Below are 23,944 nucleotides of genomic sequence, written 5' to 3'. Positions count from 1 at the left end.
TGCCAGGGAGTGCAGGAGGGACTGTCGAGCCCTACTTGGTCAGGTTCCAGCATCACCCGGAATTGCCTCCGAACCACAGCTTCAGGACACCGGAAGTACTTCTGGGGATTACATAAAAGGAGCGGCCTGCCTCAATTCTGGGAGCCAAAGTTGGGAGGAGGAGGAGGATGAAGCTTGTGTGAGGAGCGGAGGAGGCAGACACAGAGAAAGAAGAAAACAGAGAGTTGTTATGCTTTCACTACACTGTGGTTGTGTTATGGAAAACACTTGCCAGTAAGAGTTTCCTACGAAACAGAATAAAATCTTCTTGTTGAGTGCAGCATTTGTGTTGTGTGTTTGGGGAGCTGGAGGTCCCCCTGTTGGCCCACTTACACACATACACGCACAGAGTGTATAACATCTTGCAGACTATACACAAGCAGTTTCATCTTTATTTTCTTTATGTATGTAAAATGGGTTGAAATCTAAGTAATAAACATAGACCTTAGCATTTTTTGCTGTAAGGTTAGCAGCACACCATCATTTGGAATGTATTTTGTAATGCATTTAATAATAACATGAATTGCATTTTTCATTCCAACAGGTGGCACATCACAAACATTACCACTGCTCTTATGAATCCCATACCAAATGTTGTATAACAGTCAGAGACAGCAACAAGATAGGCACACAGACATTTTTCTCTTTAGTAAGGTGGATAAGCAGATTACTGTCCATCCTCTACTTTCTCTCTGTTGGACATATTCAGTATTAAGATATGTATTTCACCATCCACTGAAATGTGTTGTGTAATGGATGTAGTCATAAAATGTATTGCATTTTTCATTCCAACAGATGGTGCATCACAAACAATAACACTGCTCTTTCAAATCCCATACTAAATGGCATATTACAGTGAGAGATACAGCAACTGGATGAACACAGAGGTACTTTAATTAATGAGGATCAGCTGACTTCTGCCAGTTCCACTCTGTTAGAAGTATTCAACATTTAACATTTGCTATGCACAATCCAATTGGAATGTAGTAATGCATATCTGCATCACAGATATTGCACTGCTTTTATGAATTACATACCAAATGGCATATAACAGAGACATAGCAACCAGACAGACAAAGTGATGTGTGTCCTTTTATTAAAGATATACTAGGGGGCTTCGCTCACCATCCCCCCCCGGCCTGCGCTACGTGCCAGCCACTTCTCATCACTGTTGCTCGCATATATGGATTTCACTTTCACCAAACAACAAATCTTTTAATTCTCACGGATATGCCTCTTCATTAGGAATAAACACTACTTTTCCCTGATGACAACACAAATTAGACGATCTACAAGTCTGTGACTTAAAAGTTTAAATCTGAACAATATATTCGATTTCTTTTCACTGTTCCGTTATTTCACAGAGTAATAATTTCTGTTTGTTTGCGCTAATGCGATCTTTACTGTCATTTTTTTGGAATTTTTGTACTTTCATAATCTCTAACCTGCTCTGCACGTGTATCGCGCCAACGTTTTTGAATTCTTTACAATGCTCTACTTTGTCATCTACTCTTTGTCTTTTATTTCCGGCCCTGGGTGTGGTTAAATCTCTTGGCACAAAGTCTCATCTCGCGGGATGTGAAAGTATCTCTCTCTCGTCCCAGGATTTTTTTTATTATAATAGAGATATATATATCTAGAATATACATATCTAGAAAAGTATTCAGACCCTTCACGTCTTACACATTTTGTTTTGTTTGTTTATGTTTCTGTGTGTGTGTGTTTATATATATATATATATATATATATATATATATATATATATGGTTGGAAACACAGATACTTGTCCTTTTATTAATGTGGATAAGCAGATTTCTATCAACCCGGCAGTTACGCTCCGTTTGACGTTTTCAGCATTAACACACAGATGCACACACAGATACTTGTCCTTTTTTTAAGGTGAAGAGTACACATGAAGTTCTCGCTTGCATTTGCTGATCACTAGCTCTCCAGCACCTTGATTAGTGAGTAGTGCTACCTTCTATCTTCCTTACCTCAAATATTGTGCAATCTGGGTAAATTCTGAAGACGTCCACCTGCTGACTCATTGTTTGCCAGATACAACAATTTCACCCTTACTGTTAGCAAAATCAAGGAGCTGATCATAGACCTCAGAAAGCAGAAGGCAGACCGCTCTGCCATTGACATCAGAGGGGATTCTGTTCGCAGCTTTAAATTTCTTGGAATGACCATAACTGACAGCCTGAAGTGAGCACATTTTGGGTCTTGTCGAGAAAGCTCATCTCTACTTGATCAGATTCCATTAATAATTAAACGCTTGAATGCTATAACTTGTAATAACGTGTTAATATTCTTAAGCCATAACAATATGTTGACATGGCTTGACAGCCCCTCTTGCTATGCGCCTCTTCCTCTCACAGCTTGGCTTTTCTTACTTGGATAACACAGTCATTCAAAGCTCCCCTTCTTCATGTCCTTTTTCACCTTTCGGCTGACACAACCCTGTTTTTAGCAGTGATTCTCCTTTGGATCATGCATTCTCATTCCATATTGTGTTACATCTGCAGAAGTTCTCTGTCTCTCCTCATTTATCTTTGAGATCTTGTACTTAAACGCAATGTCGTCATTTGAAACACTATCAAGAGCATTTCATTTTAACCAGGTAGGAACGAGGCTTATGGGAGGCAGCCTTAGTGACCCAGAGCCGATGGTGGAAAAGAAAAATTGAAGTTGTGGGTGAGCAGGAGAAAGCTAGGACCCCAGTGTGGCAGGAGTCAGGTTTTTGGGTCGCTGGAAGGCAGCGCCGTTTCTCTTCTCCTGCTGATGCTGATCTTAATTTCACCTGCAGTCAAATTTGAGAAGTTGAAGCTGCCTGACACAAATCTCTATATACTAACGTAGGCGTTCATGCCTGGCCAGTTTATGCCCATACTTTGTGACTCCCCGGTTACCGTATATTATTATTTTGGATTACATTCAAGCTTATCCATCTGACGGCAAAAAAAAAAAAATTAAAGACGTGTGTCTTGGATTTCTTTCTAGCTGGCGATGGGTTCTTGGCAAAGCCGCTGTTCCTGATAGCTATAGAAAACTGAACATGAGCTACAGATTAATTTTTTTGTTCCTTTTCTTATCTGGTTGGACATCTTTTTGTTTGGAAATCATTGTTTAAAAGGGAGTGAAGTGTTAGCCCTCGGCATTCATAAAGGACAAAAGCAGACTTTTCAAGCTCATTGTGATTGTGAATGGTTTTCTGGTGCTCTGCTCCACTCACATGCTTGTGTCTTTTGGAATCACACTTAAAGATCAATAGGGAAGGAGCTCTGGTTGTGTTCTTTTATTTTCTTTTTTTGTTTTTCTGGCACCTTCATGTGGTCAGGTTCGGCTAATTAAATTCAAAGCATGCATGGTTTAAAAAACAAACGACATACTTACAGCTGGTGAAATGCTGCGATGTTGCTGTCCTTGTGAGAGATGTCTGCACGGCAGCACACAGACCCCTTTGACATCTGTTTTATGTGGATGTCCACAGGAAAAAAAAAAGAAAAGAAAATCCAAAAGCAAGTTTGCTGTCAGTGCCTGTGGAGTTTATGGCTCTTTAGTTAGACCTTCTCTTGAAGTCACTCCAGGGTGTAAGGTGAGCCGAGAGGCGATGCCTACTTTTCCCCTGCTTCCACAGTGGTGACCGGCATAGAAAAACTACAAGATAAGTGTTCCAAGTTGCTTTGAAATGCCCTTAGACTTGTGCCCGTGCATGGGATGCCTTACAGGTTCGTGATAGGGTCTTGCAAGCAGAGCTTTTCCATCCTCTTCCTCAGTGTAGTTGTCACTCCGGCACAGGCACTGCATGGTGGATTGGAGTGAACTTTCTTCGCATTTGTTCAGGGGCAGGCTGGCTGCGGATGGTTAGCAAGCTCCTTGTCTTCTTGCGATGCTGCTGGCAGACACAGATGCAACACTTGCACGCAAGAGGGAGAAATTCCCATAGGGCTGAATGGCTCATCAGGTTTCAGGGCAGTGAGCTTGCAACGCATTAAAGGGTAGGAGTGAAGAAAAAAAAAAAAAGGAAAGAAAACCTGAAGCAGAGAGGAGGGGGCCAAAGAGCGGCATCTCAGAACCTGCTGATAGGAGCTGCTTAAAGTAAGCGCTGAAGTGACACCATGACGCTTTTCATACATATTCAGCCCTTTAATTACAGCCATGTGACAGGCAGCAGGGTCCGGTAAAGACAAAGAGGGACAGATGATAAGACAACTCCTCACTGGCACACCGCTGTTTGAACAGCTTTAGGTAAGCAGTCCATATCGGAGACATCTGATGTTGCTTTTGTGTCGCCTGTTCATTTATGTCTAGCTCTTTGTGTTCTCGAACATCGGAGCAGTAGTTTCAGCTGGCAGCCGCAGATAAGGGACCACAGGCGTGCCGAGACCAGATCTGCCTTTTAATGGAGAAACAAATTTCAAGCAAATGCTGATGGTTTTGCTGAGCTCCTCATATGGGACTTGGGCAGGGAGTTCTTTTTTAATATGTGCCTAAAAAAATAATAAAATTGAATGTCATTTAGAAAGTGTTTGAATATTCAGAGGCAAAAAAATGAAGGTGGTCTAAAAATATAATTAACAGAACGCACTCAAGCCCACCGAGTTAAATTCAGGGTCGTGGTGTGGGTTGCTTGAGCCTCCTCTGGCAGCACTTTGGAGCCTGGACATGGTGACACATAGGCACTCAGGGGGGCACTCACTCACTCCCAGTTTGAAATCTCTGAAAACCCGCCACACTGGTCTTCTGGATTTGAACCCAGGGAGTTGGATTCATGAAGCATCAGAGCCAACCACTGCACCATGATGCTTCTCCACAATACTTTTAAGCTTTTTCTATCCTGTTTTTCATATAATTTTTAAAAGGAATTGCTGCTGGTTGTGTATGCAGTGCTTTACAGTCTGGAGCCAAATGCTCTGCCAGGATGTTAGGGAGCCAGTGAGGATGCTGCAGTCTGAGCTTTCCTCTGACATCTAAGGTGTTGATGAGCCTTCATGACAATAGCTGAAGTATGGGCTTTTATATACAGTATTATAAATATGAAAGATAGGGTAAAATAAAGATTAGGGGTACCTCAAACCCTATATAATTGGAGGAGAAAAATTAAGTTTGACAAAAGGAGTTTTCCGAATGAAATGCGTCTTTGCAGGCGCAGGTGTGTTGACTGCTATATGGCAGCAGTTGTATTCTGTCCAGAGTTTCCTAGGCAGAAGTGTCGAGTCCAAGTCCCTGAAGCCGGAAGTGACATAATGGCTTCTTGTGCCGACGATCTTGAGATCTGAGGAAAGGCAGTAAACCACAGTGCCAAACCCGTGGTTTGGGGTTATGGTCTGTAGGGGGCTTTGCAGCACCCTAAATCCCAGACACAACCACAGTGGCACAAGTGCCAGAATAAAATAAAAGATGTATGAAATACAAATACCTTGCAAAGGCGTTATTTATATTCGTTATACATAACACCAACAACTCTTCTCCCTTCTCTCTGTCTCTCTTTTCTCCTCCCTTCCTCAAGATGAGCTTTGCATGTCCTCAACTTCCGACAGCAACTTGCCCAGATGAGGTGGAGTGGCTTCTTTTATTTCAGACCCAGAAGCACTTCTGGGTCAGGTGGATGTCTCCTAAAATAGGGATTATAAACCCCCACAGCACCCATAGAACCCAGCAGGGTTGCACACCGTGACTTCAGTTCCCAGCTTGCTTTGTGGGTATCCATGCCCAGGGATGCTGCCATCTAACGTGATAGGGGAGAAAATACTCTAAAGTTGTAGTCTCTCCCACATAGAGGTCCCTGTTCCATCCTGCCTGGGGCGCCATCCAATGTGTAATTCTGGTGTGTGTGTGTAAGTATTCAGATTCTTTTTTAGGAAACTTGAATTGGAATTTACAATAAATATGTTTGTTTTTGGTTAAATGGACTCTAAGGTTCTTACAAAACAGGTGCTTACTTGGCATTTATTTATTAGGGCAGGCAAAACTAGCAGCTGACACTTTACTAATGTTTAAAGTATGGGTGAAAAGCCAATGGAAAGTGAACTTGGCATATTCTGAACTGATTAATGATAGGATCTGGGCTGTGGGGAAGTGTTGTGTTCTTTAGATGATGGGAATTGGTGATTGGAAATGAAGGTGGGATTTTGGTGGCTGCAGTAAATTGTGTTTCTAACATGCAGTTGATGTCATCTTCAGCTTTGTTTAATTGCCATGCTTTCTTATTTTGATTTCTTCTGTATATTAAATATACATTAAACTAGTAATTAAAGCAAAGCAGTGATGTGTGTCACATTTAGAAAATTGTTTGGTTCAGCATATTTCGTTGGGGTCATAGGAATTTTTATATGAAGCAGGAAGAGCATGCAAGGGAGGGAGTAACGAGATGTGGTGTTAAACTTTGTGTTTAATAATACAGTATGTAGGGGGTAAAAGGTATGTGCAAAAATATAATAATATTTGAATTGTAGCTCTGGTCGATATATTAAACTTATGTATTATTTTTGTTAGTTGATTGAATAAAGTTTGTTTTAAGATCTAATAAAAAGATTCGGTCGGTCGGTCGCAGAGTGCAAGCTTAGAAGAACAATTGCCATAAACATAACGCTTTCCTTGATGCTGTTCACGTTTGTTGCCCACAACACATCTATTAGTTGGTGACTGTTTGTGCTCAGTGGGTGGCAGAATGTTCATATAGTGCTGTCCTGACAGTCGTGATAAGTAGGGTTCCTTGTGATGAAGAAGCACCTTCAGGGCAGCATTCTCCATCAGCACCAAAGCCTACAGTTTCTGCATCATCCACTTGAGTGACACTATCTCAGTTACTGATTTTGTCATCAAAATACTCATCTTGTAGTAACTCTAGTTGTTTCCGAACACCAGTAGCTTTATATCATTTAGTGACGATATAACTATGAAGGGAAGGGTCTGTTTATAACATTGTTTTCCACAGGCTGTTGCCACCCAAAAAAACAAAAAATATGTGGCTGTCCACTAGATGGCAGCACTCTAGTAGGTACCTGAGATGCTGCAGCCAAGATCGCCAGTAAGCTGTAGTGGCTGTACACTCAGGCGTGAAGTATATCATATGTTGTGTCTCGACAGGCTCAATGACATATGAGTTTACTTGTACCTTGCATTCATAGTGTTAAGAAACCGGCTTTCTGCCTTAACCGGGTTACTCTCCTTATACCAGTTTTGTGTGTGCTTGTTAATGCACTCAGTGTATACAGAAAAGAACTTAGTTAGTTACATAGTACTTCTGATATACCAATGTAACCGATGGCACTATAACTTGCACTCATTGTATTATGAAATATCCCAGGTGAAGGCAGGTAACACAGCTAGTAGTTACATGTATTTCACATCATGTCCTTCACATATTTTGCTGCGTGATGTCATTCAGAGCATCAGTTGTTCAGCTGTTGTTATACGACAGGCCACAGAGCACTTCAGAGTCATCCGAAGTTGTGGATAATTCAAAATATTTGTGTTGCTTTTTATGTTCTTATATACCTTTTCAGACCGTGTTTTCCCTCTTCAACTTTAAATTCCTTGTATTACATTCAAGTTTGATTGAAGATAGAATGGATTCTTTGTTTGTTCTTTGGGGTCACGTCCTTTAATTTAGTTTCCTTTTCTTTTTCTTGGCTTTCTCATAACAGAAATAAGCGATTTTTTGCAGCTAAAACTTCCTTGACCGCCATAGAATTGGCAGTTAAAGTTCGAGTAAAGTGAAGTCCACATCCTCTTCAGTATCTGTGCCTCTTGTGTCTAATGAGTGATGTGTACATTTTCAGGTTAGCATTCCTACTTGAAGGCTAATTTTGTTTGAGCAGTTCCTGAATAAAGAAATTGGTTTTAGATTTACATAGTGCACCTGAGTGAAGGAAGTAAAGATGGCTGAATGTTTAGGAGAAAGGAAAAAAAAGGCAAAAGTGCACAATGTGTGGGCCTGATGTGTAGGTGGGCTTTTTTTTTTTTGCAATGCAAATTGAATAATTGCAGGCATCTATTAAAATGGAACTGATATTTTCTGTAAATCAGATGTGCTCTGTGTGGATTGTGTAAAGTTCCCTTAAGAGATGGCTCCTGTTTCCTCATTGATCAATGGTACCCTTCATTCTTTATGTTTTGTCTCTTTTTAGTAAGTATGAAATCTTCATTTAGCAAACACAATGCAGCCCCCATTACATAAACTTGGCTTTTATCAGCTAAATGTGCTGCTTCATCTTGCGACTCCTTTATTTTGATAACGAATGCTAAGGTGTTTTGTTGACAGAGATGCGTCTGTGAAAATACCAGGGGAGGTGCTTGGGAAGGGGAATTCGAATTTTATAACCTCTGGAATATCAAATGCATGTCCTAGAACAATGATGCAATAATTGATTTTATAATTGAATCAAATCCTCATTACGTGTTGACAGCACTTTTATAAAGAACACATCCAGAGACACAGCATCTGATCTGGCCAGCAGCTTGTTCTCATATAATGAAGATGATACCCTGCTCAGTGGAAATTTCTTTCTACATCTTTTCATAGGACCTTCACTTAGTATGCAGTTGAAATCAACATTTCTTTCTGGTTTTATAGAACCTTTCATTGGAAAGTCTTCCGACGTATTTCACTTTTTGTCAAATAACAAATTGTCTGGGGTCAACATCCGGGTGGCTTATCCACCATTACACTGCCCACATGACGCCCTAGTAGTTCACAGCAATAAGTGAGAGATAACAGTTTTGAAAAGTCAAAGTGCACCGTGCAAATTTATTAAAACAAAAGCAGAATAAATTATTATATAGTCCATAAGAAATCAGTGTATTTTTGGAGGCTTAAAGCAGCCAGTACATACTTTTAAATCCCTTTGGAATGCTCCAGGGCATCAGGGGAGTCTCATCAGCAAGGTAAGAGTGGCTCTCTGTCTCCCTAGCTTACCCTGGTAGGTCCGCTCAGGTGTAGGTGGCTCTGACAGCTGCAGTCCCTCTCATCATGCCTGCCCTCTTCGGCTTTGGCGAGATGCATCTAGCTGAACCTTCATCATCCCTTATGCCGTACCTGGAGTCCCTGCTCTTACTCTAAAGCTTAGGGGACACCCCTCGGAGCAGCATTGCCTTCCCTCCTTTTCAGCGGCCCAAGCACTCTGCCTCCTCTCCTTCCCTACGCTTGCTTGCTAGCACCACTGAGCTTGCCTTGAAGCTCCCTTTGTTCTTATCCTCCAACTTCTCCTCCCCTACTACTCAGCTGCTCCTAAATATTGGTGAGTTCAGGGGCTTAATTAAGCAATCAGCTGGGCCATGCACGTCTGCAAATGAATGCATGATCCAATGACCACCTCACTAACACCCCGCAGCTGCCCCCTGAGCTTACCACAGTTTTTTTGGTTTTTTTTAGTTTGCCCTGCCACGGACCTCACCTCGTCATACAAATTTTGCAATTTTATTTAAAGTAAAACACTGAACTCTCTTGTTAACATGTATATTCAGATCCTTTACTCAGTACTTCATTGAAGCACCTTGGGTAGTGATTCCAGCCTGGAGTCTTCTTGGGCCTGACACAATAAGCTTTACACATTAGGATTTGGAGATTTTCTGCCATGCTCTTCTACAGATCATCTCAAGCTCTGTCAGGATGTATGGAGACCGCCAGTGGATGCTATTTTCAGGTCTCCCCAGAGATGTTCAATAAGATTCAAGTCCAGGCTCAAGAACATTCTCCGACTTTCCCCTAAGCCAATCCTGTGTTGTCTTTGCTGTGTCCTGTTGGAAGGTGAACCTTCTGCTCAGCCTGAGGTCCAGAGTTCTATGGGTCAGGCCTTCATTATGGTTGTCTTTGTACTTTGTTGTCTTCAACTTTTCCTGGACTCTGGCTACACTTCCAGTCCCCAGTCCCACAGCATGATGCTGCCACCTCACTGGAATGGCATTGTGTAGGTGATGAGTAGTGCTTGGTTTCCACCAGATGTAGACACTAAGAATGGAGCCCAGACAGGTTCAGTCTCCATTTCACCCGATCACAGAATCTTGTTTCTCACAGTCCAAGAGTCCTTTAGGTGCCTTTTGCAAACTGCAAGTCAGCTTTCAAGCTTTCATGTGTTGTTTGCCCACTCTGCCATTTAGCCCAGATTGGTGGACTGTTACAGTGGTGCTTGTCTTTCTGAAAGTTTCTCACATCTCCACACAGGCTCTCTGGGTCTCAGCGAGAGTGACAATCGGGTTGGCTACTTCTCTAAACATGGCTCTTCTACTCCAGCTTAGTTTGTCTGGGCAGCCAGCTCTAGGAAGTGCTGTGGTTGTTTAAAACTTTTTAACATTTAAGAATTATGGACGCCACTTTGTTCTTGGGAACTTTCTCCAGATATGCACACTCCTGTCTCTAAGCTCTGCAGGCAATTCCTACATCCTCAAGGCTTGGTCTTTGCTCAACTGTGGAACTATCTACAGACAGGTGTGTGCCTTTCCTAATCATTTGCAACCAGATAAGTTGACCACAAAGTGTAGAAACGTCTCGACGATGACCAATAGAATGGGATACACTAGAGCAAACATCAAGTCTCATAGCAAAGGGGCTGAATGCTTGTGTCAGTGTGACATTTTGTTTTTTTATTTTTAATAAATCTGCTAAAATTCTTAAAATCCTGTCATGCTGGCCTTTGAGTGTTGTTTGATGAGGGATAAATGAATTCAGAAGATTTTAGCACAAGCACCAGAACATAACATAGTATAAAAAAGTGAAGGGTTCTGAAGACACTGTTTAGGTGTGGACTCCCTAGGCTTTCCCTTATTATGCTGTCACTTCTGTCATAATTCCATAGTGTTGTAGCATCTCTGACTTTGATACCTGATCCTTTTCATGCGTTGCCACATTCTTGTCTTCACTTGTGCTGTTTTTTGTCTTGAATCAGTGCTGCCACCTCATGGTTGCAGGAGGCTTGGTTCAGATTCTGGTCTGTTCACCATGTAAGTGTAATTGACACGGTCTCTCCATTAGGGCTGTCAGATCAAATGTTGCTATTCGAATGTAATTACATTTTTTGTTTAAAAAAAGGTCTTGCTTGAAGTCAAAAGCTGATGTTTGATTTTAAACGTCTGGTGGTTAGATTTACAGTACAGTACTAATTTTTGCATCGTTATTCCAGATGTGCTGTGCCACGCTACAGCATTATACAGATAGTATTTTTTTTATTCACTTCTACATTATATAGTTACCTTTATCAGTGAAACTTGCAGCCAGACCCTTCACAGTGTAGTGTTTTTTCTCCTCAGTCCCATTAGTCGTCACTTTGATCTACATGTGCACTCAGAGCAGTTTTTCTAAATGCTTCTTCTGTGCCCTAAAAGTATCATTTTACGTCTGATTCTGTCCTATTCACTCTTAAACCCGAGATCCCTGACTGTTGTTGAATGCTACGATCTACTCCTTAAAGAAAATGAAAAATAACTCATAACTGTGATTTTCCTTTTATTACAACCCTTCAAAAGCCCAAGTTTAAAGATCCTCGATACCCAACATGATTGCGTCCCATGATTGGTCTCCATCTTACATGCCTGCCAGTTTGACACATAATGCCCAAAGCGGTGAGATGTAATTAAAATCATTCCGGCCACCTCTGTACTGTATACATATTGGTGAATCTCGTAAGGAGAAAAAAAAAAGTAGACAAGGTGTGCAGATCCTGACTTCATACAGCAACAATTCCTCTTTTCCTAGTGAGTGTACAAGGTGCCCAACTGGCTTTTCATTCTAAGTACTGTGATATAAACGGTACCCAGCCGCTGCCCTTCAGACACGTCCAAAATAATAAAACAAGCCTGCCTTTGACTTGCCTGCCTCTTGCCTGCTCTTTTACTTCACTTGCTATTGCACTCTTAGTAAATTACCCGTTTTCCTTATGATCCTTGTCAGGACAGCGAGACATAAAAGTAGCCACAAAAGCAGCTTCAATCCTTATGAGCCTCACATGATGACACTGCACTCTGCTACATTATTAACATTTATTTATTTATTTTTTTGTAAACTTATGATGTTTCTATAAGTCTGCAAAGCATCAAGCATTTATTGCCAAGTTGCGTGGGTCCTGTTTGTAGCACTTAGCTGGTGTCCTGTGTCCTATAAATGTGTTGTCAGGTGTTTAGCTGCTGCAAGGGCAGCTGTGAGGATTGGGACACAGGGCTGGGCTGGAGCTCATGGTGGAGAACTTTTTTTGTAAGGGTTGTGAGATATGGCTGGCCATTCATCCCGGCCAATACCCCCAGGCCGCCAGATGGAGCCCTCCTTGCAGCATGGAGGTGCCCCGAATGCCAGCGGAGAATTATGGACAGTGGACTTTTAATGCACAGCCCTGCTGGGTACCATGAGGGCCGCCAGGAGTCACTGCAAGGAGGCCCATGGATTTATACTTTCCGTATAGCCCGGAAGTATTTACAAGTCACGGGAACGTAAGAAATGATATACTTCCAGTCTGAAGAAAAAGAGAAGTTTTTACCTGACCCGGAAGTGCTGGATAATCACATAGACTGAGGGCTCAGAAGCACTTCCAGGTCATGGACTATAAAGGACTGTGGGAAATCCTAGACAGACGAGCTGAGTTGGGAGGCAGGGTGACTAAGCGTCTGGGAGTGGAGGATTGTGTATTGTTTATTTATTATTGAGTATTGTGGAGTGGAGGGTGCTTTGTGCACATTTATTATTATAATAAATTAATTTTGGACTTTTATCTGGCGTCTGGTCTGAGGGTTTAAGGGGACGACAGCGCCCCCTATCTGTCACAGGGTATAAATATTTAATTCTACTTGGTAATATATCATATTTTATTTTTTAAAATAAGATTCTATCATCTGGCTGTAACTTATTACCTTGAAGCTGATATAAGAATTCTTGTGAAGTGTGTATTTTGTGTTGGTAGCGAGAACAGATGTACCCTTGTGTGTAGCGAACTGCTAAAATGAAAACCACCCTGAGTTGTGCAGGAGCAGGAATGATTCATTTTGTGACCTTGATGGACGACCTGCTAAAAGTCAGCTTCAACAGTAACACTGAGGTGGAAATGGCTGGCTTGGATTACCAGGGCAGTCGGCATTTGTGCCATTTTGTGTCTAATTCTTACAAAGCACCACGACATCCTGCAAGATGACACACAAAAGCAATGCTTTACATAATTTCATTTTATTGTTTAACTGTTGTGATTCATGTTTTAACCCTTTGCTTTAATTTAAAGGATTGAAGCAATAAGAGAGCAATTAATCCCTACAGAGTCCTGATCAGAGCCTCCCCTAACTGGCTGGACTCCAGTATTTGCTCTTTTGGGGTAGCTCTCCTTCTTTCCTGCATGGCCTGCCCACAAGTCCACTTTTCTGTGGTTCTTCCTTTATGCCTGTCCTAAGCACAGAAGGTTTCTTTTCTCAAAGTTGACACACTTACCAAATGAACTCCAGCCCCTTTTTTCACAGTCCTGTGTCATTTAGCACACATCCCTTATTATGAGCTCTTCACTAGCGCATGAGATCCAGCAAGTAAGTAAGTTAAGAATCCTCAATCAGGGACAGCGTTGCAGTGTTATCAGCTTGGAAAATTATGGGTTATTTATTCACTTTGGATTACTGCAAATGTTTAGTGAGGGCTAACCATTTTTACCGTCTTTCTCTAGGTCACTCCTTTAGACCGTCTTAGCCTGCAGTTGGCAAGTGAACCTCTCACTGCAGTTTTAAATATTTCTGTGCTGGCCGCCAAGTTCAGAATGCAGCTGCATGTCTGGTGTTCCACCAGCCAAGGTGAGCACATGTCACTCCTCCCTTCAAATAACCAGCCTGGCTTCGTGTAGCAGCATGTGTTAACTCCAAATCCTTGATGCTCACCTACAGAGTATTCAATAGGTCAGCACTTATAGATATAGAGACACGTATGGGGTATATGCTCATTCTCTACTACTCAGGTCTGCTGATGAACAGCACCTGGTATGCCACCCCTGTGTGGCATCAAATTAAAGCTGCCCATCTTCATTTGAAATTCTGACTCCCTCACTGTGATTAATAAGTGTTTGAAGACCCTCTTGTGTGGTGAATTTCAATCTAACTTCTATTAGCTGTTAGGTTTTGTGAATATGGGAATTGTAACTTGCAAGTATTTTGTTCTGAGCTTTTCACTTGTAGTAGTCAATTTTGTCTCCTTTTCCTCCTTTGTCCTGACAGTCACCAGACTGATGTTTCTCGATTATGTTGATTTTTATTTTTGTAAGTCACTTTGGATAAAAGTGTCTGCTAAGCAAATAATTGTAAATGGGAATGTTATGCCGAGCATACACTTCACGATTTTTCGAAGTCGTGATCAAGCAGCTATTGACATTACAAGATAGTCACCAGTCATATGTCTGCTCTAACTGTACAAGTATATTTGGTCCAGTTGACATGCTATGGTGTTGGTGCTTTAATAAACGTGTCTTCAATGGACAGTTTTATACATTGACATTTTACAATAAAGCTTTATCCATTCAAAATAAAAATATGGCCACAGGCTTTTTAAAATATCAACTAAGAAAAGGGCTACACTGCTGACTCTGGCTGTACTGTGATCTGAAACTAAAAAGAAAAGAAAAATGGGTAACTGGACTTGAGAATGGTTGAGAAGGTGTGGACAATATGGTCTGTCTATTTTATGAAGGTATTTGAAGGGGCGTAATCTATTTACCATTGTGCGTTTGTTTTGGGTTCTTCCAGTAAACGTTTCCTCTGGTACTTTTGTCAGTGGCCATTTAGTTGTTTGTTTGTTGCTTTATGAGAGTTAGTAATACTCAATGTACCATGTCCAGCCACTATACTCTGGTCACACGTACTGCAGTTACTGCACTGTGAATTTCAGGAAATTTAATGATGACATTAAATAATCTTGTGAGACTTATTACAAGTCAAGTGACTGAAATTTCTGACGTGACAGAAACTCTCATGATCACACAACAGCCTAACTGCATAATGCAGTTGGGCCTCACAAGCCCTCTCATACTGCATGTGAAACAGTATCCAATGAATATGAAGTTTGGGGCTGACTCAGAAAATCAGCACGTTCTTTTAAGCGAGTTAAATTCTTTCATGGAATAGATTGACCCAAACTTCCATTAGGTCAGAATATCACAAAGCTAAAGTTGAGTTACCACAGCTATGCAAATGACAGACAGCTTTATTTTTCTATGGCGCCTGATGACCACGATGCTCTTGGCTCTCTGATCAAATGTCTTAGTAGTATTTCTGATCGGACGACTAGAAACTTTCTCAAACTAAATAAGGAAAAAAAAAAGAAATCTTAGTGACTGGCAAACATGGAAATAGTGAGGGCATTAGAAGTAAACTTGATCCCTTAGCTTTAAAAGTCAAGGCGGAGGTGAAGAATTTAGGATAATTCATTGACTCTAACCTAAACTTTAAATCACATATTAACCAGATTACAAGGGCTGCTTTTCTTACTTAAGGAATACAGTAAAGGTTAGACCTCTTATAACTTTACAAGAGGCTGAAAAATTAATTCACACTTTTACTGTCTCAGCTCTCGACGAGGCCAGCTTTATCAAAATCCTATCATGTGATACATGAAAACAAAGAGGACTGGTTTAGAAAAACATTTATATTAGGCAGAATGCCCATTTGGGGCTGGGCGGTCTTTTGGCCTTGGAACCTGTGCAGATTTCGTTTTTCCTCCAACCTAACTAGAGTTATTTTTTGTATTTTTCTGTCCTCCTGGACATCTGACCTTACTTTGTCTTGTTGTTACTTATTCTTTAATATTATTGCCTTATCTTAATTGTTTTTCTTTTCTTGTAACTTTTTCTGGGTCATCTTGTAAAGCAGTTTGAGCTACATTGTTGTATGAAAATGTGCTATATAAATAAATGTTGTTTTGCTTCCCTATCATTTGCTTTGCCACTTACAAACTTGGGCAATGGTGCCCGAGGGTTCATGGCAATAATTGGTTTGAGAGGAGCACTGGAAATGCATTATGGGACACATGTGTCAACGCCTCTCTTTCTTTCTCTTGTTCTGTCTTATGGTCAGACAGGATGGTATTGTGATTGTTATTCTTCATTATTTATTTTTTTATGCTTTGCTGAGGAGTTTTTTTTTTACTTCTTTTTGGCTCTTCTGCGGTCTCTGAATTCAAGGAATTTGATATAAGCATTTATTTCTTTAATCTTGGCCTGACTGAGTTATAGTTTTTTAGTTTCTTATTGCGGCACCATTCTGAATATTAGAAGGCAGTGCTATTTTGTGAGTTTTGCATCCACCATTGCCGAAGCAACCCTCCAGAACTCTCCAGCAGCGTGTTCACGTGATGTTATCAGTGTGACCCTTAAAAAAGTTAATTTGTGCACCGTTTGGGTATCCATGTTTTGGATAAAGCTAAAACACTTAATGTGCACTTCTCTGTTTTTTCAGTCTTGGTTTTCTGACTTACTTTACGACTTAAGATTATAATTCTTGTCTTACATTTTTGGCTTGGCGAAAGATTGGCTTGTCGCTTTGTTTTTGATCCCAGTGCATACTCCATATTGGGCGGAGTGGTGGCTCTGAGGCTAAGGAGCTGCGCTGGTATCCCGAAGGTTGCCGGTTCAAATCCCCGTCACTGCCAAAAAAGGCCACTGCTCTGCTGCGCCCTTGAGCAAGGCCCTTAACCTGTAATTGCTCCAGGGGCGCTGTACAATGGCTGACCCTGCGCTCTGACCCCAAGGGGTATGCGAAAACTACCAAATTCCTAATACAAGAAATTGTATAAGGCGAAATAAAGAACAAAAAAAAAAAAATATATTGCTTTCATTTCATTTCCTGATTCTGAATTAGAAATCATTCTCCTTCAGCAGAACAGATGGCCTGTAGTGAGAACAGCCCACTGAGAATTGCCTGGGTACTCCCCATGGCCATTCCATCCGTGGCATTTAGTTGTCAGCAAATGTGTGTTTCAGGCTCTGAGGTTTATCTTCTTATTTACAGCAAAATGATTACTTTAGTGCAAAATGATTGTCCCATGTTACAGAAAAAAGAAAAAATTACAAGATTCTTAGGTGTCAATATGTCAACATGTCAAATTGTCCTTAAGTTATCCTTCTTCTACCAACATGGGTGCCTGATGATGCAAATGGACTCTTCACTGCTGCCATATGTGCAAGGTTTTTCCTGTAACTTTCAGCACTTCCTGTTCTTGAACACCCATTATTTCCTAACACGAGTGCCCTCTTGACCCCAGACTTTGGTGTTTGCTTTAAGGTGTGTTCATGAGTGAGTGACATGCAGGACGTTGTAGGCCTGCAGGACGTTGTAGGCCTGCAGAGGGTGTACTTATGTTTAACTGTGTTCATAGTTACTTTTTTAATTGGGGGAAAAAGTAGGAAAAAAGATTTTCATTGACAGGATATCATGGCGCAGCTAGTGAAGTGAGGGTGTCCAGTTTGGGAGTTTGGGGGGGTAGCATTGTTGCTTTATGCAGATGGTGCTGTCCTCTTTGCCTCTTCTTACTGTGACCTTTGACACACACTTAAGTGTGAAGATGCTTGGTTGAGGAACAGCACCTCCAAGTCTGAGGTCATGGTTCTCTCTCGGAAAAGAATGGATTGCTCGGGATCTTCTTCACAAGTGATAGAAAAAGGGAACATGCCCTCTATGTCGGTCCCCCTAGAGCTGCTCATGGCACGTTGCACTGGGCGTAGACTCTGCAGCAGGCCTAGGACACTCTGGAGGGATTTTATTTCTCAGCTGGCTTGGGATGCCTGGGAATTTCCCTGGTAGAGTTGGAATCTGTAGATGGGCTGACCTACTTGGCCTGCTGCCACCACAAACCTCACCAGGAAAAGTGGTTTCAGAAAATGAGATGAGATGGCTTAATTAATTTTTTTTAATGGAAATGATCATTAAGCTTTATTAAATATCATCTGTTAATTAGTAGCTTTGATGCCTTTTGCCATGTCAGTAGTACAATTGGATTTTTTTTGAAATTGACAATAACATTGTTTAGAAATTTGAACACTACAAGAATATTATTGGTTTGAATCTTTGGTTACATTTTTGTGTTTATAATTCTGTTTGAAGCATTGGGTTCTTACATCGTGTTTGCTTCCAAAGGTTGTTAAGATGGAGGCTAGAGATTGATTTGATTTAGCATATCTCTAACAATACACTTGTGTGTAATATTAATTACACTTATAAAGGATGACGTACGTTGTGGCAGGAAAGCTGACTTCCTTTCTCTTACAGATGCTCGGCTAATGACTTCTGATGTTTACAGTAATCACTTTACTCTCTTGAGCCGTTATGGTGGCTGTGCCTGGTTAATGAATTTCAGCTACTGTTTGGTGTTTTGTTTGTTTGTCCTCTCCAAGCCGTAAATTTGTGACACTTCCCTCGCATCAGGCTTCTTGGCACTTTACATCTATGAAATGATGGAAACGTTTCAGGAATGTTTTATGTTCCAATAAGAAATGCAAGTTATTTTTTTCCAAGTGCCATATTACTCTCATAATGTGGTTTTAATAAACAGCTTTTGTAAAGTAACTGACATTCCCACATTCCAGGGAGGAGCACACAGTGCTTTCAACAAGCCACTCTACTATGCTGGCTGGAGAATCTCCAGGTCCAGGTGAACACCCAAGTGGATTATTGGGGGGAAAAAAAATTCAAGAAGTTCGTAGAAGTGAGATAATATCCATCAAAGGTTTCATCAGGCATTTGTCTCTGAATGTACTTGTACATTAACAAATAAGCCAGCTGAGAGAGACTTTTCCATTAAATTCCAGGATAAACATTTGCCTAAGCTCTAGAAAAAGTCCCGCCTTTTTCACCTGATCAGGTAGAGTTTGTAAAGGAAAGACACTTTTGTTATTCATTTTTGTAATAATTCTGCACACCCAGAGGTATCATTTCCACTCAATGCACAGACTTGAATAAGGCAACTTACTTACCACAGTTTGTGGGAATGGATTTGGCCTGGATGATTTATGGATAGTTAGATAGATAGATGCTGTGCTCAAATCTTGAAATCTCAATTTGAAGAAATAATATATGTGAATAAAAATGTTTTCTGTATTCTGTGCATGTGACAAAAATATCCCTATAAATATGTGAATTCTGCCATTGTTGTGGTCAACAGTAATACCCAGTAAGAATGTACTTATTCACCTCTCCTTTGTTGTCATTGCTACTGATTGGCTGTCATTTTCATTTATCTGTAATTATTAAAGAGAATCAGGGAGAAGGAATTTGGGGATGAACTTAGTTTTTTTTTTGTACCCAGATGCTATCTCTCTCAAAGTATTTACCTTAACCCAATAAACTATGACCCATTTTCTTCTAGCCTCGGCATGCACTGATATTGCACTCATTTAAAAAAAAAAGATTAGTGATCATCAAATTACAAAGCACTTTACTTAAAACTTGGTAGTTTGCCATCAAGAGACTTGATGTTTTTTGAGGTTTGACGTTTTTTTTTTTAGAAGAATTAACAGTAGAATTACCAAAGCTTACGAAAAAACTCATAAATCCGCTCACACCTCTCTGTCAGGTTCTTTTGTCTTGTAAATGTGTCGATAAGCAAAAGCAGCAAGCAGCCTACTACCCCATCCTCCCACCACCGCAAAAAGTGCAAAAACCTCTCCCAGCTTAAGCCTTGTTTGTTTATCAGGGAGTGAGGTAGTACCTAGAGCTGTATAGGCTAAAAAATATGTCGTTATTTGGAACACATGCATTTCACATGTGTTCTGTGTTTACAAAGATCTACGTAAGTGTAGGATGACAGGAAATGCAAGAAATGTTAAACATATACCTAAAAGACAAACTTTTTTCATATTTTAGTACTAACAACAAAATGTAGACATGAAGTGTATAATGTGCGAAGACTGAAGACCAAATATCAAATAAGCACTTTCACAAAAGTTACAAGTAGAAAAGAACAATGTGTGCTTTTATTCAAGACTATAACCGAAGAAAAAGAAATCGGGTTACTGTGGCTTATTGTCGCCACTTCTTTGGTAGTATAGCGGTAAGAACTGCCGACTCCGATTCAAAAGGTGGGCGGTTCAAGCTTCCCTGCGTCTCAAAATAAACGTTTTGAGTAGTGAGCTACTCCTATTATATAATACAAAGATACATTTGATTTGAGTCTGTAACAGCCACTGTAAATGTATGTTACTTGTAAAGGTTAGCGTTTTTTTTTATTTTTTTTATTCAGTTTTATTCTCTCAGTTACGTTCACGCTCGCCCTGATCTGAAAACTGTTAGTTTTCAAATAAAGACGTGCTATAACAGAGGTGAACTCAGATGAGGATGAGGGTTCTACGTCGGAGAAAGAGAACAGAAGCACCCCCACAAGAAATGTCCACCCACATATTAGAACAACGCAGCTGCACCAGGCGTAAAGGTCTCTCTCTCTCTCTCTCTCTCTCTGTCTGTCTGTCTGTCTGTCTGTCTGTCTGTCTGTATCAATATCAAATAAGACCACGGGCAGCAAAACACTCAGTCGTGTCAAGGCTTTGAGCACACACAGATCCAGGGCTCTCAGTGCAGAAAAAGTGTATATTTCTGTATAACAATACGTTATAGATGAAACGTCGATGACTAAGTGAAGAAGAAAGAGCAGCTTGGAGAAAAGAGACACAAAAGCGTTGGAGAGAAAAAAGTGCAAAAAAGAAAAAGAATAATCTAGGTGCAAATTCAGAAAATAAGGAAAGTAATAAACAGCCCGGAACAAGTGGAACTGAAAAAAAGCACGTCCAATTGGGCTCAGAATTAAAAGACAGAGTAAAAGACAAAGTAGAATTTCATAAAGACGTTCAAAAACATTGGTGCTATACACATGCAGAGAGGGTTAGAGATTATGAAAGAAGTGGAATTCGAAAGGCTCAAAAAGAAGCAGGAAAATTAGAAAGTATCAAAAAAAAGAAAGTAAAGATTGCAGTAGCACAAAAAAATGGAAATTATTACTCAAAAAAAAGGAAAATAATCACCAGGGACCCCAGGTGTCATTGGGAAAAAAAAAGCAGGACAAAGCGAGGTCAGAAATAAAAGACAAAGAGTAGAAAACAAGTAAAACATCATAAAGAGGTTAAAAAACAAGGGGGCAAAACACATGCAGAGCAGGTTAGAGATAATGGAAACAGTGGAATTCAAAAGACTCAAAAAAACATAGGCGCGATACACATGCAGAGCAAGATATAGAATACTAGTTGATTACCCAGTGGCTTCGCTCACTGAGTGCAAAGGAAAAAAAATAAAATGTAGTCACTAAGTTATTAAACAGTAAAATATTAACATTTAAGAAGTAAAGATTCATTGAGCACTACTGGAGTGGTTTTGGGTAAACTACATTTTAAAGGCGCTATAACACAACAGGTAAGTAGTAGATCCCTTGTGAAAGGTGCTACACGACCGCTGTGGTATAGAAATTACATTTTCTATGTGATCATCCAAATTTTTGCCTGACAACCTTGCACTACGTGCCTGTGATTTACTTGTTAAAATAATTAATCACAAAAGCAACCTTGAATGTTGTGGGGTTTTAGTGACCCGAACTTACCTTAAGGAACAGTAAGTAGTTGTGCAGGGCAATTTACAAACAGAGTCCTGCTTTGATGGCGCTTATTACACTCATTCGCAAAGATTTCCACTCTCCCAGGAGCCGACGGGGGACTTGAAGTGTCACAAACAGCGCGAGAAGAGAGGACGCTGCCCGAAACTGAGAAGCTCTCGACTCGGCGGAGCAGCCCGACATTCCGCGCCTCCCAGCATCCACTTTGTTCTCATGACCCCTCGCAGCTGAAGGCGGTCTCGTCTTCACATTGTTTACAGCTCAGCGCAGTTAAAAAGTAGAAAGACGCAAAGCTGTTTTCCTCATCTCTTCTACTATCAAGTACTGCCAACTAAAAAAAAGTTACAATGTGGCAGTTTCAGCGACAGCCACGTGGACGAATAAATAAAACTTCTCTGTCAGAAAGCGCCTGGCGGCGGACGGCTCAGCACTGTAATCCAGACAGGAGGGGTGGGAGAGGGCGATGTGGGGCGCACACAAATAATAACAATTTGTAAAGACGATATAAAAATGCCGTCCACAAACAAAGTGATTAGTTCCTGTATTATAATATGTTCTGTGGTCATAGGTAATTTCCATATCGTGTGGTCATACGTAATTTCCGTTTCATACGTAATTTCCATATCACGTGGTCAAACGTAATTTCCGTTTCAAACGTGAAAAGAATTTTATATATATATATAGTATATAGATGAAAGCAGAAAAAAATGAAAGTGTCAAAACAAAGAAAGCAAACATCGCATTAGCACAAACAAAGAAATTATTACTCGGAGAAATAACGAAAAGGCGAATAGAGATCGAATATATGGACACAGGTGATACGTCAGAAGTATGTAAATATTGTATGGCTTTGAAGTCAGAGAATTTCAAAAAACGTGTTTTACCTCACATGCATTTATTGTTACTTTGCAAAAAAAATTATTAACTGCTGATGATGTAGATCGCTTTGTCTGTGCTGAAATTCCAAGCAGAGAAACCTATCCTGAATTATGGTACAAAGTCATTAAACAAAGTCATGTCTCACTGACCTCATTTAAAAGATTCAGCATGTTGGGACTCGAAAGATTCCAAATATGGTTTTTAACGAAGTTCTGAAATAAAAGTGAAACTAATAAAATAGCAACAATTCAAAGAAAAAAAAAATCTTAAAAGTGTGTATCTGGAAAACCAAACACAGGGGTTGGCGAGCGAAGCGAGCAGGGGGTGAAGCCCCCTAGTCTTAAAAAAAAAATAAGGTTTATAGGCTGATTTATAAGAGCATAGCAGAGATTGCCAGACTTGACGCTGGATTGTGTTCATGCCAAGTATAGTCTACATTTTTAGGATGCACCTTTGGTCATCTCTAACTCTAGCTTAAGGAATGTTTCCGTTTTCATTTTGTGCTTTTGTGTTTTTTTTTAAACACAGCATTTACATTTGCACTACATTAGGTACTATTATGTTTTATTACTCGAACTTGTATGTTGTATGTTTTGAAAAGCAAGTATTCCTAAAAAGGGGTGGATATATTTTATCATTTGCTTTCACCACCTTGTGACTTGTCTGGTAGGGTCAGACGTGACTCTCAAAGAAGAATACACGTCTGGGGACAACCCGTTAGAAAAGTGCATAGTAAATACCGGTGAAATCCTGCACTACAAAGGCTCCACCCACAGGACGTCTTCCTAAACCTGTCTGTCTGTCTGTCTGTCAATACATACATACATACCTACCTACCCACCCTTTGACTGGTCTGGACCAAAATTTGCATAGTTGCTTTCTAGGATCATACAGAAAATATAGACTACTTTCGAACCCCAAATTTTCACCCTGGGGGTCCCATTCTGTTTTCTTTTCTTGCGTGTGTGTTTCAGTTTGCACATCAGTGCCACCTGCTGGCTCAGAGCAAATGAAACACCTGCGCAGACTTAAGCCAGTCTAGTAGACAAACGACCAGATCTTAACATTTCTTGCCCAGGCAATAGCACATGCTGCTTCTAGCTATACTGTAATATAAAAAGAAGTATTGTACGCTTTGGCAGTGGGTGTTAGGTCAGGCTGATCGGGAGTGGAAGTGCAGCGCAACACAAAAGAAAATCAAGGGGTTGTTGTTTAACTACTGCTTTCTTGGCTGTTCTTCATAATTGAAATTTCTTTGCATTTGTCTTGGATAATTATTTTGTTGAAGACTTCTGAAATTAGTTCTAAATGAGTGGACTGTAATTTATTTGCTTCATATACAAAAGCTATCACTCTTGAGTCTGTAAGTTGTGTTTTTGTCCTCACAGGTGGCGCAGTGGTAGTGCTGCTGCTTTGCAGTAAGGAGACTGTGGAAGATTGTGGGTTCGCTTCCTGGTTCCTCCCTGTGTGGATAGCGCTTTGAGTACT

At 40.5% G+C, this 23,944-nt stretch overlaps 2 protein-coding genes across 2 annotated transcripts in view; one reads left to right on the top strand and one right to left on the bottom strand.

The window, feature by feature from the left end:
• The window catches only part of chrm5b (cholinergic receptor, muscarinic 5b), an 84,586-nt gene extending 80,300 nt beyond the window's left edge, over positions 1-4,286 (bottom strand). Inside the window, exon 1 of the mRNA XM_028822232.2 lies at positions 3,436-4,286. The gene's annotated coding sequence lies outside the window, so the exon portion shown is untranslated. The remainder of the gene's footprint in view (positions 1-3,435) is intronic.
• The window catches only part of aven (apoptosis, caspase activation inhibitor), a 235,900-nt gene that overhangs the window by 69,172 nt on the left and 142,784 nt on the right, over positions 1-23,944 (top strand). The gene's annotated exons all lie outside the window — the stretch shown is intronic.

This window comes from Erpetoichthys calabaricus, chromosome 16 (genome assembly GCF_900747795.2).
Source record: "Erpetoichthys calabaricus chromosome 16, fErpCal1.3, whole genome shotgun sequence".
In the NCBI taxonomy this organism is placed as follows: Eukaryota; Metazoa; Chordata; class Cladistia; order Polypteriformes; family Polypteridae; genus Erpetoichthys; species Erpetoichthys calabaricus.
The sequence above is the reverse complement of the archived record's forward strand: the minus strand, read 5'-3'. Positions and strand labels throughout refer to the sequence as shown.